The 14,495-nt window shown below is 37.4% G+C and overlaps 1 long non-coding RNA gene across 1 annotated transcript; it reads left to right on the top strand.

The window, feature by feature from the left end:
- The first annotated feature begins 8,127 nt into the window (after positions 1 to 8,127).
- On the top strand, positions 8,128 to 11,401 carry LOC106157315 (uncharacterized). The gene is made up of 3 exons (XR_015335287.1): positions 8,128 to 8,413; positions 10,759 to 10,831; positions 11,049 to 11,401. It is a non-coding gene; the product is annotated as an uncharacterized LOC106157315 (long non-coding RNA).
- The last annotated feature ends 3,094 nt before the right edge of the window (positions 11,402 to 14,495 follow it).

The following is a 14,495-nucleotide window of genomic DNA, read 5'->3' as shown; positions in this document are numbered from 1 at the left end:
ATGCTCCGCTCATTAAAAAACTGAGTGACAAAAGCGGCACGTTCCACCCAGCATCGTCGCCAACTATCTGCATCGTCTCATTAAATTTATCCTTGACAAAAATGTCATATTCACTATAGTAACTACGACGTGTGAACAAAATGTCTCAGATCAGTCAACAATTTTCTGCAGCCGTTTCCTATGGTTTTATTTTATGTTTGTTTGTCTGTTTGTTTGTATGTTTGGAAGCTTGTTAACATGAACAGTATTCCTGTCGCTTATGTCATACATGCACTTATTCCCAGAATATTTACCAAGAATTTTAAGATTCAAGATATTTTAATCCAATCCCAGTGGAACCTTTTGGCAGAGGCATGTTCTTAGTGCATGCACATTAGTTCTTGCGTCTTACTAGGTAGTTTCTTGTAGATTGTTTGTTGCAACGGTGGGTGATAGTGATATTAAAATTTTCATTTATGTTAAGTCGATGGGTTCTTGTTTGTAATACAATACATACTAGTACATGTACATACATATAAACAACAGCGTTTAATTTTGTTGATAAGTTGAACGCTGATGCCCTATGGACATGCAAACGTGGATCGATTTGCAACTAAATTTTTTACTCTGGCTTCTCACTCTTCGACCATTGAAATCTGATAGGACTTAATGCAATGAGGCTTAATTTGGTAACAGGAACAGGACGTATGTCGCTTATGTCGCACATGCACTTATTCCTAGACTACTTTACCAAGATGTGTTTAGATTTAAAATATTTTATTTCCAGTGGAACCGGTTTGGCAGACGCAGGTTCATAGTGCATGCACATAGTAGTTCTTGGGTTATTTCCTGTGGCCACAAACTTCATACATGCTTGCCACTGCCTGCTATCTCATTTTTTAACATCAAGTATTTAGATGAAATATCTACAATTTGTTAAAAATGACGAAAAAAGCATATAAGCAAACTGAAAAATTAATTAACCGATTAAATTTTCCATAAGAAATATAATCTAATGACATCTTATGTAATTTGTCTATCGTTTATTACAAACAGTAATTTTAAGACAACTTTAATAAAATGTCGATCGTGATTGCCTTTGTACTTTTACTAGCAGTTGGGATAGACTGCAAGTATAAGTAAGATCTGCCATTAGTAACGGTTAACTATGTGACAGAGTCATCTTGTGCATGGTGCATTTTAGCTGGAGTAGTGAATTACATTTTATGATATAATCAGGGGCGGTGACTGGTGATCACATGTATTGTGTCATGTGATATTGCGCCAGCATATACTCCTTCAAGTATAGGAGACTGCAACATATGGTCCGTAACTCCGGTTTTTGATCAGTTTAAATCAAACTCAAAAGGGCCACTGTTGAAGCCAAATACGAAAATCAATCGGCTGTTTGGACATTGCAACGGTGAGTGATAGTAACATTTATAAGTATTTACATGTGTTTGGTCGACGGTGCCTATTTTATATTTCGATACGCACAATTACATGTACCACCCTGAGCTTCAGAGATAACTTGACACTAACCTCTTCACAATAGCCTATCTTCATCGTGTCAAGTTACCTCTGACGAAAATAGTTTGACCTAGTTTATATAAGCCAATCGAATCCAAGTTTCAAAATTTTTCACCAAAGTTTGGTGAAAACGCTGTTTGGTTGACCGTCAATCGGTAATCCTCGGCTGCTTCCGCAAGCTCCATACTAACAACAAAGTTATTGTCGAGTGCGGAGACATCCGAGTAGTGCCGAGTGCATAACCGTACACAAAGAAAGCATGGCGTCTTCTACGAGTGACCACGTAAAATAATGTGTTAAGTTATCTCTTGATTCTTTGCAAAATATGAGTATATCGGAATTGAAACCAGAGCAGTTTGAGGCCCTGCATCATTATCTACTGAGGGATGATGTATTTTGCGTGCTGCCCACAGGTTACGGCAAGTCCCTGATATAGAGCCTTATCTCTGATTGGTCCGGATTTGAACAAAGCGCGCTTTGACTCGTTCGCGTTCATTGGCAAGATCGTTCAATGAGTCATTGAGTGCGGGCTTTAAATTTGATTGGCGGGCGGCGGGGGCAATCGAATGTGGTCAGAGGTAACTTGACACGATGAAGATAGGCTATTGTGAAGAGGTTAGTGTCAAGTTATCTCAGAAGCTCAGGGTGACAATTACCTGCTTTTACACAAAAACGTTAAATTTTGTGGGATAGTTGAACGCTAAAGCCATATGGACTTCCAAACGTTGATCGACTTGGAATTTAAAAAATTCCCTCAGACTTCTCACTCTCCAACCGTTGTTGTCTGAAAGGACATATATGTAATGACATACCGAGTTTAAAGTAAAAATGAACATTAATACTGCAGTCTGAATGCTCCGCTCATTAAAAAACTGAGTGACAAAAGCGGCACGTTCCATCCAGCATCGGCGCAAACTACCTGCTAAGTGTCATTAAATTAATCGTTGACAAAAATGACATATTTACTACAGCAGTTATTTCCAGTGTAACCGTTTTGGCAGACGCATGCACATAATAGTTCTTGCGTTATTTCCTGTGGCTACAAACTTCATATATGCTTGCCACTGCCTGCTATCTCATTGTTTTAGCAGAAGAAATAAGATAAAATCTGTTTTGCTAAAATTGCCGAAAAGAAGCATTTATGTAAACTGAAAAATTGATTTGCCGATGAAAACTTTGCATAAGAATTATAACCTGATGTCATCTCATGTGTTTTGTCTATCGTTTACTTCAAACAATTATATTTTAGGTCAACTCTGATAAAATGAAGATCGTGATTGTTTTTGTAGTTTTACTGGCAGCTGGGATAGACTGCGGGTGTAAGTAAGAATAAAGTGCCATTAGTAACTTTTTAGAAAACCATTCAGTCCAACGTTGATTTTGGTGAAGTCATTTTTGTTCTTTTGTATAAAACTGATTTGCCATCCAATTTTTATTAGATTTCTTCAGTTCGTTTTTGACAACGAGTCTCTTATTATCTTAATGATACATAGAAACAATAAATACTACCAAAAGAGTGTACTTTAGTCCTAAATATTTTCCTTTACGATTCATATCTAGTGAAGGAGTTCGTGCGAAACAATCAAATTAATAGATGTGAAGGAGATTTGCAATGGTTTTCCTGCGCCTCCGCGTGTCCGCAGATTTGCGGGAAAAAACCGTACTGCAACATGTGGTGTTCCTCTGGATGTGCTTGTCCCCGGGACAAAAAAATCCGGGTCAGCGAGACCAGCACCAAGTGTGTGGAGAGTAGGGAGGACTGTCCGCAGTGAAACAGCAATCACTATTGTCTCAATATTCTGTCACCATGTATGATTTTAATTAAAATGAAATATAATAAACATAATTGAGATTATCTGCAATACTTTGTCTTTTTTGGGCATTATGATATCAGATGCTGATCGGATGCAATCCATTCCCTTTTGTTTACCTCAGTACTTTAGTATCGAACTCAAATATAACACAGCAAAAAGAAGACAAATGATCCATATTAGATGTCAGTTTTGTATGGCATAAAATTGTCGTTATGCTTGTATGTATAATTTAATTTTGTCTCCAGGTTTACTGGTATGTTTGGAAATCATTATGGGGAGCGAAATAACAGAATCATCTTGTACAGGGTACATCTGAGATGGAGTAGTAAATAACATTGATATGACGTAATCATCAAAGGGGCGGTGACTGGTGATCACGTGATCTGTGTCATGTGATATTGCACCAGCATATCCTCATTTTAAGTATAAACGACTGTAACATATGGTCGATGGCTGGTTTTTTATCAGTTTTAATCAAACTTGAAATGGTCACTGTTGAAGACACGCACCAAGATCAACAGGCTGTTTGGAATTGCAACTTTTATTTGTGTTAAGTCGATGGGTCATTGTTTGTTTTCCTATACACACTAGTACATGTGCCTATACATTTACTCAATTACGTTAAATTTTGTTGGTAAATTGAAAGCTGATGTCATAAGGACTTTCAAGCGTTAATCGATTTGCAATTTAAAAATTCACTCTGACTTCTAAATCCTACCGTTGATATCTGAAAGGACGTCATGTATTGACATACCGAGTTAAAAGTAAAAATGAACATTAATACTGCAGTCTGAATGATCCGCTCATTACAAAACTGAGTGACAAAAGCGGCACGTTCCACCCAGCATCGTCGCCAACTATCTGCATCGTCTCATTAAATTTATCCTTGACAAAAATGTCATATTCACTATAGTAACTACGACGTGTGAACAAAATGTCTCAGATCAGTCAACAAATTTCTTCAGACGCGTTTCCTATGGTTCTATTTTATGTTTGTTTGTTTCTTTGTTTAGAGGCTTCTTAACATGAACAGGATGCTTGTCCCTTATGTCATGCAAGCACTTATTCCCAGAATATTTACCCAGATATTTTAAGATTCAACATATTTAATCAAATCCCAGTGGAACCTTTTGGCAGAGGCATGTTCTTAGTGCATGCACATTAGTTCTTGCGTCTTACTAGGTAGTTTCTTGTAGTTTGTTCGTTGCAACGGTGGGTGATAGTGATATTAAAACTTTCATTTATGTTAAGTCGATGGGTTCTTGTTTGTTATACAATACATACTAGTACATGTACATACATTTACACAATATTGTTTAATTTTGTTGATAAGTTGAACGCTGATGCCCTATGGACATGCAAACGTGGATCAGTTTAAATCAAACTTGAAAGGACCACTGTTGAAGACCAACGAGGAGATCAACAGGCTGTTTGGAAATGGCAACGGTGGGTGATAGTTATATTAAAACATTTATTTGTGTTAAGTCGATGGGTCGGTGTTTGTATCACAATACGTACTTTTTCATTTACCTTTTTCATTTCATTTACACAATAACGTGTAATTTTTTGATAAGTTGAACGTTGAAGGCATATAGACTTGCAAACGTGGATCGATTTGCAATTAAATTTTTATTCTGGCTTCTCACTCTCTGACTCTTGTTATCTAAAAGGACTTGATGTAATGACACATCGAGTGAAAAGTAAAAATGAACATTAATATTGCACATTGAATGCTCCGCTCATTATATAACTGATTGAGAAAAGCGACACGTTCCACCCAGCACCGTCGCATACTACCTGCTTATTCTCAATAAATTTATCCTTGACAAAATGTCATGTTCACTACAGTAACTTCGACGTCTGACAAAAATGACAACAATTTTCCGCAGTCATTTACTTTGGTTCTGTTTTATGTGTGGCTGTTTGTTTGTTTGTTTGTTTGTTTGTTTGTTTGTTTGTTTAGATGCTCGTGAACATGAACAGGAGGCCTGTCGTTTATATCACATATGCACTTATTCCCAGAATATTTACCCAGATTTTTAAGATTCAGGATATTTTATTCCAAATCCCAGTAGAACCGTTTTGGCAAACACATGTTCTAAGTGCATGCACATATTTGTTCTTGCATCTTACTTGATACTTTGTTGTTGAAAGACTGAAAACCGGATCCCTTTATGCTGTATTAGCTAAATGGCATTGATTTGATTCTCTATTTTAACCCCAAGTTTTTGTCAAATATCAGAAACAATCTTATCACAACACAAACATATGCATTATGCAGCTTCATATTATGCACGCAACCTTTATTTCCTGTGGCCACGAACTTCATACATGCTTAGCACTTTCAGATTTCTCATTGTTTTATAGCATCAAGTGTTATAATAAAACTTTGTTTACTTTGTGAAAATTGCAAGAAAAATGCATTATGCATTCAACCTTTATTTCCTGCGGCCACGAACTTCATACATACTTAGCACTTTCAGATTTCTCATTGTTTTAAAGCATCAAGTGTTATGATAAACTTTGTTTACTTTGTCAAAATTGCAAGAAAAAAGCATAAATGCAAACTGAAAAAGTAATTTACCGGAAAAAACTGCTTAAGAATTATAATCTAATGCCATAATTCATGCGTCTTGTATATAGTTTATTTCAAACCATAATTCCAGGTCAACTCTGATAAGATGAAGATTGTAATTGTCTTTGTACTCTTACTGGCAGTTGGGATAGACTGCAGACGTAAGTAAGAAGTGCCATTAGTAACGGTTTTGATTTGAGCGAAGTCATTTTTGTCCATTGACAACAGTATATATGCAGGTAGCTGATTTGCCTTCCAATATTATATTGGAATTCTGAATTTCTTCTTTGAAAACGAGTCTCTTACCACCTAAGTGACACATACTAACAATAAATACAACCAAATGAGAATACTTTACGATTCACATCTAGGGAAGAAATTGACACCAACCGAGCCAACTAAAATATGCCCGGGAGATTTGCAATGGTATTCCTGCGGTTCCGCGTGTCCGCAGATTTGCGGGAAAGAGGAACAATTGTTCTGTGTCATGATGTGTGTCTCTGGCTGTGCTTGCCCCCAGGACAAGAAAATCCGGGTCAGCGAGACCAGCACCCAATGTGTGAAGAGCAGGAAGGACTGTCCGCAGTGAAACGGCAATCACTATTGTCTCAATATTTTGTAACCGAGTATGATTTAAATTAAATTATATTGAAATGTAATAAACGGAATTGAGATTATCTGTAATGTTTTGTCATTTTCGGGCTTTATGATTTAAGATGCTGAACGGATGCAATCAATCTTCTTTTGTTTACCCATGTGCTATGCCTGGACAATATATTGCAACGTAACGCAAATACAACACAGGGCTAAAACGCGGAGACAAATGATCCGTATTAGATGTCAGTTTTGTGTTATGCTTTTATGTATACATACCTAGGAATGTTATATGACCGTGGCGATATGATGATCACTGAGGCCTGTCCATTTAGGCAAGCTTCAGTGAAGATCGAAGGCAACCTCGAGCCGCTACCCAAAAATGCCTCGCTTCACTCGACATTTCTGCGTAGCGTCTCTCGGAAAACTCGGATTTAACCTCGATGTAGTCTAGAATTTCACGACTACATCTTGGTTAAATCAGTCGAGGTCTCTTAAATGATGAAAGCCAAAGACAGAGTGATCATGTGACCTTCTTGGCATCAAGAGAATAGTGACGCTGCTTGCGTTATATACCTACCAGTCTCTTACCACTTTTGGCAGTAGACAAATTTAAAATCTCTCACGCTCTTAAAAAAATTAGCATAGACTTTTCACGTTTAACAATTATTATTTATCATTTTATTACACTAAGTCATATCATATGGGTATGGTTTGAAAAGGGGAATTAGTTTACATTCAAGACACACGTGTATACAAATTATTTGTAAATCTGTAACTTTTTAACGAGGGTTGTGTTATTTACCTTTTGTTTTAAGCTGTTCATTCTTCCTCATTATCAGATATATCGGTAAAAATCAAATGTATTCCCCCTTTGAACTTGTAATTATATGTAGCACATGAATGCTCTGAAAACCAGCACATGTAAATTCCGAAACCGCCTCGTAGTAAAAAGATAGTCACCAAAACGTAGAATTATTACTAAACATCCGTTTGATTTTGACTATATTCCATAACCGCCTCGTCGTCAGAAATGAAAATAAAAAACAAAAATTATTACTCCCGTGAACTTGTAATAAACATCCGTCGATTTTGAATATATTCCGAAACTGCCACGTTGTTAGAAATATCACCAAAAAGTAAATTTCTTTCTCCTTTGCACTTGTGAAAAATTAGTTCCTTTTTTATCAGAAATGTCACTAAAAAGTAGAGGGACCTTGTTTCCGCAGCAGTCCCAGCTAGGTGTGGCTAAGCTGAGACGTGCATGGTCAGTGTCGATGGTTGATTAAATACTTATCAAGCCAGTTGAATGTCCACGACAAGTATTAAGCAAAAATTGACCAAATTGTCAGACATTACGTAAGAATTTGGCGGAAGGTGACCAGCGCACGTGGACGAGTTTATTCCGTATAACATCTCTAGAGCGTGATATAGGGTCACTTTATTCGGTTTTAGGGGTGTTTTAGGATGAAATGACTGTATTTGTTCTCGGTATGTATGTCAAAGAATACACTGTCACCCTCTCGCGATATATGCCATGAACACCTCTCGCTAACGCTCGAGGTGTTATGGCATATATCGCTCGGGTGACAGTGTATTATCTCACACATAATTTAATTTTGTCTCCAGGGTTATGTATGGAAATTATTACGGTGAGCGATAAACGGATATGACAGAATAATCATGTGCAGGGTGCATTTAATCTGGCGTAGTGAATTACGTTTTTATAATGTAATCAGGGGCGATGACTGGTGATCACGTGTATTGTGTCATGTGATATTGCGCCGTCATATACTCCTTCAAGTATAGACAACTGGAACCTGGTCGGAAACTCCGGTTTTTGATCAGTTTAAATCAAACTCGAAAGGGACACTGTAAAAGCCAAAAACGAAAACCAATCGGTTGTTTGGACATTGCAACGGTGAGTGAGAGTAACATTTAAAACTACAGACTTGACATTTAATATGGAATATTTCAGTTTCGAGGGTATGCCTAGATAGAAATGCGTTCTTTTTTTAAAAAAACTCAGATCTCATATAAGATACGTGAATGGAGAAGTGTGTAGTCAGGTGTGTCGCTTCCAATTAACTGACTAACGGGTTTGTTGCGCTGCTGCGTTATGTAATATGCAGTAATTTAATTGGGTAGTGCTCCTTTGGGCAGGCCAAAGGTTAGCTTTGGCAAAGCATGGTTCTGTCAAAAAAGTATCCATATGTCGGCAACTACTGCATAGAAAAATTTGAAATTTTGCATGCAAGTGGTCGGTTTTGCAGTGTGTAAAATGAGCTATGCAGTGCTTTACAAAATTGTTAATCTGTGGCAAAATGGCGCGAAAAAGACAGATATTGCCAGACAGTTAATTGCACCAAACGAAACGGTCCGCACAGTTTTATAGAGTAATACCCAGAATGATGTACCCACATAGAGGCAACACTCAATGTATTGAAATCTTACCACCAGGGTACAGGACCCACTGTCTTTCAGGATATGCTGTTGCAACAAAACAAAAACCGCCCAGTCCGTTCAGAATGAGGGGTAAATTGCCACCAAAACGCATTTTTCAAGGCCCTAAGCGAACACCAAACTGGTTTTAGCAAGTTAGAATACCAGACGACCTCCGAGGAACCCACTGTAAACAACAAAACATCGTTGTATTTTTCTCTAATGAATTGTGGACCTTGATCGTTTCTGGGCTGAACACTGAAATCTCGTGGCTTTCTTTATTGAAGACAGATTTCACCTGTACCGCTCAACTAGTCAAAACAGAGTTTAAAGACATCCAGAAGAGACCAACGACGAAGTGTGTGCCGTGTCTAAAGTGACTTAGGTCATAAACAGCGTCAGTATTTGAAGTGGATATCACATTGGTGCCAAAACACCAATGGCAGTCATCGACGAAAACCTGAACCAGATCAAATAAAGGAATAATCTGGGAACCACTTGACTATCATTTGATAAGGGGGCACCTTAGGAACAATTTTAGGTTGCACGGTGAGATTGCCGGTTCACACAGAGCACTTTTAATAGCAGATTACTTAGAGAACCAAGGGAATGAGCAGCTACCCTGGTCATCAAAACCGCCATATTTGAACCACGTTGGCAATATGTGGGTAGGCCATTACTGGCCAAATCAATGGCCTACATGTCCTACAACGAAACTGGACCAAATTGGACAGATTTTGACCGATGCCTGGAATGTTATTCCAGATAAAAACCTATCATAAGGAATGCCTTGCCATTTGAGAGCGCTGGTAGCAGCCAGAAGAAACCAGGCGTAACAGCGACTGTTATTGTGACAAGACACTGACATGAGGGTCCTTTGTGAAGCGTGTAACTCTATTACAGACAATAATTTGGAAAGTATGGAGATCCAAAATATCTCGTTTAATGGTTGTCGTATAAAGTAGAATAGGCATTGTGTTTTGTTTGCTTCTCTGGCGAATTCCATTAATGAACTGATGTCACAATGACATCAAAAAGATAATGAAAAGCTATTAGAACACGATTTTAATCCTTATTTTCATTTAACAGTCAGCAAAATAGGAAAAACTGATGAAAAATGATTTGGAAAAAATATTCCATATTAAATGTCAAGTCTGCATTTACTTGTATTTAGTCGACGGTGCCTAGTTAAGCTAAAAATGGACATTAATATTGCGCATTGAATGCTCCGCTCATTATATAACTGAGTGACAAAAGGGACACGTTCCACCCAGCATCGTCGCATACTACCTGCTTATTCTCATTAAATTTATCCTTGACAAAATGTCACCGTCACTACAGTAACTACGACGTGTGGCAAAAGTGTCCCAGATCAGTCAAAAATTTTCTGCAGACATTTCCTATAGTTTTTATGTTTGTTTGTTGAGAGGCTTGGTAACATGGACAGGAGGCCTGTGGCTTACGTCATACATGCAGTAATTCCCAGATTACTTTACCAAGATATTTTTAGTTTAAAAAATTCATTTTTTTTCTGGTGGAACCGTTTTGGAAGACGCAGGTCCTTAGTGCATGTACATATTTGTTCTTGCGTTATTTCCTCTGGCCACAAACTTCATACATGCTTGCCTCTTCCAGCTATATCTCGTTTTCTAACATAAAGTATTAAGATAAAATATCTATGATTTATTAAAATTGAAAAAAAAAAAACATTTATACAAACTGAAAACTTAATTTACCGAAAAAAACTTTGCATAAGAATTATAATCTCACGCCATCCCATGTGTTTTTTCTATCGTGAATTTCAAACCATTGCATATATTTCAGGTGAACACTGATGCGATGAAGATCGTGATTGTCTTGGTAGTTTTACTGGCAGTTGGGACAGACTGTGTGATGTGTAAGTACGAAGTGCCATAAGTGACGTCCAATGTTAATTTGGGTGTAGTCAATTTTAACCACTGGCAACTGTATAAAGCTGATTTGCCTTCCAATTTTTTGATTAGTTTTTTCGCAATTAATTCTATGAAAACTAATCTCTTATCACCTAATTGATACATGGTGACGATAAATTCAACCATATGAGTATGCTTTAGTACTGTATGCTTCATATCAAGGGAAGAAGTTGGTGCGATCCAATCGGCCTAAAATACCGGTATGTCCGGGGGATTTGCAGTGGTATTCCTGCGGTTCCGCGTGTCCGCCGGTTTGCGGGAAAGAGGAACAATTGTTCTGCATAATGATGTGTGTCTCTGGCTGTGCTTGCCCCCAGGACAAGAAAATCCGGGTCAGCGAGACCAGCACCCAATGCGTGAAGAGTAGGGAGGACTGTCCGCAGTGAAACGGCAATCACTTTCGTCTCAATATTCTGCCACCAAGTATGGTTATAGTTAAGATGAAATATAATAAACAGAATTGAGATTATCCGCAATATTTTGTCTCTTTTGGGCTCTTTGATATAATATTCTGACTGGATGCAACCCATTTCCTTGCTTATCCCACTTCTATGCCTGCACAATATGTAGTAACGTAACGCAAAGACAACCCAGCAAATGGCTTAAACACGGAGGGCGTCCATATCACATATAACCAGACTATACTAAACCAATTAAATTTTAGAAAATAATGCCAATGAAAGACACATCCAGCGTTTATGATCTTGTGGTCGAGATCGTAAAGGTATTTTTTTTATCTTGTATTGCCTGCTGGATGTCTTATTTAGCCAAGTATATACGGATCAAGAAAACTTGACACACGAGATGCAACGAAATGATATACACACACGAGATCCTGGCCTGTCGTATTTTATGATCTTCATGATGCGACTGAATATTTCCATATTTTAAGAACAATCACCCTGCAATTACCCTGTATTTTATGATGAAGCAATTGGATACACATTGAGATTTAACGTGTTGAATATATCTTTGTCTTGGTTTGTTTCCAAATACAAACACAAGTATGTAGTTTACTTCTAGTATCATATGGGAATCCGTATGCAGTGTGCATAAAATGCATCGAGTGCCAAAAAATTATAGGATCCCAAAGCACAACATTATTATCCAGGAAATAATCAAGGACGCTCGTCGAATGAGTTATTTATTGGAAGTTTGACAATTAAGACTAATAACGATTATTTATTCATTATATTTCTCATTATTTTTGCCACCGTCGGGATAACCACTGGCGTACAGTACATGTACATGTACCCTGAATTTCACGGGTGACTGGCAACTCACCTGTATATTATCAGCCCATGTCGTATACAATACAATCCGTATAATATTCTTGAAATGACAGAGGCATGCATATTTATAGTAGAGTTTTTTTTTTAATTCTGATTTTAGGATGAGGACAATGAATTGATGGTAATTAAAGCATCACAGAAATTGTAGATATAATGCTAACTAAGACAATTGTGCAGTGAACACAGTGCGTTTCCACATTACTGCATTCCAACTTTCTCTCGTTTTTTTTTCTGGGGATAGCCTCAGATAAACTGATAAACACCGGGGCGAGTTTATTGATAACACTTAATGAGGGTTCACAATGATACAATGTTTTCATTTTACATTCATTGTAATGTCATTTTAGTTCTCATGGATCTTTCAACAATATTTTACCTCAGCGGCTGCAGTATCAGTTTGGTATAAAGGAGTGATGCTTGATTGGCTACACTCTACACTCACATGAAAAGAAACAAGGAGTAGCAATCCAGTCCTTATTATCTGACCCAGAAACTCTTACGTACATGTTGTAGTGTGTTCCTCAGGGGTCAGTTCTGGGCCCTTTACTTTTTTCACTTCATGCACTGTGCCCCTGCCCTGAGTGTCAGGGCCACTGTAAAGCTAGCTTGCTAACTATTCAAACATTTTCATGGGATAGCTTCACAGGTTTGCTGGTATGGGTTATATATGAAATCAAGATCGAGCTGGCAAAACTGAAATGTAGAACCTAGGGTATATGCCCCTTGAGGATGTCATCTCCAAACACAATCTTAAGACAGTTATTTTGCAGATGACACTCAATAAATATTATTATCATTAGATAGATAGATAGATAGATAGATAGATAGATAGATAGATAAGCCACGCATGCATTTATTGTATTACTTAATTGGCCCTTGCAGTTGCAATTGCAGACAACATTTATTATTATTATATATTTTTTTTAATTTAGAAAAAAAATTGAAATGTATGTAAAAAGAAACGAAAACAATCTTCTTTTTGCAGTTATAAAACATTACATAAAAGAATTAATTACTACAGTCGTGTGTTCACTTTAAACTTAAAATATGTTTTTTCAGTGGCAGAAATATTGCCTCTGACTTATAAAGAGATACAATGGTACGCGTCATGCATCTCAACTATTGCAACTTGATCTATTAACTTTTTTGCAGTTTAATACAAGAATGTGTTGGCTTTTAGAACAAGCGCATTTAATAACAATGTAGCAAATTGTTGCCTGTATTAAATGTTATGGCCTTAGGGATAAAAATTATATATCAAATATTCAATAAGACTCATCATCCTACAAATTATGATGCGACGAGTCAGCAAAAGTTATTATTTACCAACAATTTTGCACAAATTTCATTTGTGGGGTTGCAAAGAGGCCATAACCTTGACTGGTGCCCAAACGCACTGGGCAAGGAAAACCCCACAAAGGATATTCTGGAATAAATCTAATAAATCTGGTCATAAAACTGGATTCTCTAGCGCGCATCTGATCTCGAGCAGATCACTTCAAGTATCACAGGTAAATATAGCAACCTTTGAGTCGTAGTCTGTCCCATTACATGTGGATATATATCGTTTCACCCAGAGAAGCTTATTGAGAATCACAATGGTACATCCCTCAGTAAAATGAAAAGTTAGCAGCTAAAATTTTGCAGCAACAGTTTGCAGGAGTTTGCGAGAAAGAGTTGTATTGAATTTGAAGCAAATTTGGTAGAACCTCCTAAGTTTGGAGTGAGTTTGCTACAAGATATTCATGTTCTCGCAAATTTGCAGCAAATTGCAAGAGTGTTTGCAGTAGGCCTGATATTTTGTTAAGGGAGCGGCTGAAGAGATATCACGTCTGCTCTACGCAGGCCTTACCTCCACAGAAGGACGGCGAGATTTCTCTGTATGTATAGCTACACCAAACCGGTTAGAGTTAAGTTTCTATGTAAAACGGCGTAGAATAAATTGTGGCTTTGTGCTCCCGTAAAACTGAGACATTTATCATATACTGTTTACTTAATGAAAACTGTACCCAATGACATAACTATAATACCAGTACTCAGGCTTGTGGACACTGTAAGATTTGATCCACTGAATGCTCATTATCTGTTCATTTTGATGTCAAGGACAAGGCTGCACATTACACTCACGTGGCAAGCACTCGTATGGCTAATCCACTGATTAAAAGCAACCCATGTCCCTTGAACTAGAATTCTACAGACAAAAACATTTTTTTTATTTTTTGTCATCATTTTAAAAGATCTTAACGGGTACGAGTGTTACTTTGTATTTCAAGATGTTTTTGATGCTACATGTACCAACTCTAGTATATTAGTGTAT

The sequence above is a fragment of the Lingula anatina genome, chromosome 6, assembly GCF_051362555.1.
Source record: "Lingula anatina isolate TDL-2025a chromosome 6, LinAna3.0, whole genome shotgun sequence".
Classification (NCBI taxonomy): Eukaryota; Metazoa; Brachiopoda; class Lingulata; order Lingulida; family Lingulidae; genus Lingula; species Lingula anatina.
This window is presented reverse-complemented; position numbering and strand designations above follow the sequence as displayed.